This window comes from Cariama cristata, unplaced genomic scaffold (assembly GCF_000690535.1).
Source record: "Cariama cristata isolate BGI_N322 unplaced genomic scaffold, ASM69053v1 scaffold4333, whole genome shotgun sequence".
Classification (NCBI taxonomy): Eukaryota; Metazoa; Chordata; class Aves; order Cariamiformes; family Cariamidae; genus Cariama; species Cariama cristata.
The window spans coordinates 11,340-13,414 of NW_009608786.1; positions in this window are offsets into that span (position 1 = coordinate 11,340).

Sequence of the window (2,075 nt, forward strand, 5' to 3'; positions counted from 1 at the left end):
ACATCCTCACCAGTTCTCGGTTCAGCTGTTTCCAACACTTGTACAGACCTGAGGCAGCATGTGAGGACAACGAATGGGGACACTGTATGTCCCAGTGTCCTCAAGGTTAGGCAGGGTAGATGGGACTCTTGTGACCCTCTCTCGAGCCTGAACCTGAGTTCACCAGAGGGTTCTGATGCTTCAGCACAAGGGTCTGCTAGTAAGGCCGTCTGGCAGGTCTCCAAGTCCCACCTGCCTTCTGCCTCAATGCACCAGCAGTGCTCACATGGATGAGGAATCCTTCCCCAAGACCGAACCTTGGCAGCAGCTCTGCACAGCACTGCAGCAGCAAAGAGCTGTAGGTGTAACATGCGGCTTCAACATTGGCAGAGCTGGTGAGTAAGGCTGTCCTCAGCAAACAATGAGAGCAGGAGCAGCAAGTGACATAGTATGACTGCACATGTTTCTGGCAGTAAGGCTGATCCTGACCTAGCAACAGCACTGCTGGAAATTCACAGAGGCTTCACCTGGCACAGGAGAAGGTGCAGCAGAGCTGGTGCCTCTTGTCAGGTAGGAAGAGAGTGTATCTTCCTTTGAGGTAAGCACTGCCAGTGGTGCAGTATGCAATGCTCAGGCTACTGAGCCCCAGACACTCCTCCCCCATCAGCAAGGGAAGCAGAGCTTTCCTGAAGTGAAATTCCTGAAACAGAGACGGCATGGTCACAAGCCTCAGCGCCTGGACTGCAGCTCTGCTCCCGTTGTGTCCTGCTGCTCTCTGACACAGGCGCTGCCTCAGCTGGGAGCACGGACTGTGGGGATAGCTGCGTGCTGGCGCGGTGCAGGAGGCAGGCAAAGCAGTTTGGCCAACATTGCCCCATAGTGTTGCCCAAAACAGTATGCACATAGCATGAGATGCCTCTGCTGATAACTCACCACTGCCAATCCCTCCTGCATGCTGCCCCCTCATACGCACAGGCAGCCACCCACAGCACCTCTGCTAACATCCTGGGTCCCCATGGACTGCGCAATCCTCCTGTGTCCAGTCTAGAGAAAGGATGCTGCCATGCCAAGGGGTTTGAGCAGTGCTGTGAGGAGCTCTGAAGCACGGCAAGACTTTCTGGAGAAAAATCACTCAAGCTTTAGGGCTGACAAAGGAGCAGGTGTCAGAGATTTTCAAGGCAAACATGACAGCTGGCTGTGAAGGAGGCTCAAAAGGCTTAAGCAAATCGCTAACCTCCCAGTAACAACAGGCTAGATACTTAAAAGTGCCGGTCCTGCCACTGCAGGTTTTCAGGCTCTGGCAGGGACAGTTCAATCCTCAGGAAGGGTAGGCAATAGGCTAATCACATTATTAAGTAATTTTTAGTTATGCTCCCATCTCAGGCAACAGAATCAGCCTGCTGGATACCCGAGGTGTGTGTGCTATTACAATACCTCACTGGCACTGCTTAGATTGATCTGACATTGCACTGATTCCAGGAGAGCTCAGAAAATCCACATTTTTGTCATTAGAACAGACGGGCATGTGACAACCTGCAGAAAGGCTAGTTTGGTAACACGGAACTCTGGGGTCTGTGCCATGGGACCCTCAGGGCCCTGGGAGGCTCCTCGAGGACGAAACAGCAGCATTACACTAGCAGCGCCTACCTGACGTTTGGATACATTTGTCAGTTCAGCTTTTGACTCCCTACAGAAGAGGATGTAAGTGGATTTCCCACCAGGAAGCACACCAAAAGATGGTTTCTTATATTAAATGCCCTGTCAAGAAAAGAACTACTTATCAACAGCACTAAAGGTGAAATAAAGAGAAGAAAGTATACCAACAGGAGGAGCTCAAGATGTTTAACAGACTCAAATTAACTTCACAAACTAGAAAAGTGACAGATGAGGGCAGATTTAGTACACTACAGGCTATATGGTACCTCTGCTGCCATTATTTTTTGATCTGGGAGACTAGAATCTGCACTTTTACTCTCTCCCTAGACAATTTTAGGCGAAGCGCATCTGTGAAAGGGAACCCTCTCTCTGGATCAGGCACAAAATTACCAGCACTGGAAGAGCACCTAGAGACACCCCCCCCCACACCCCACAACAGT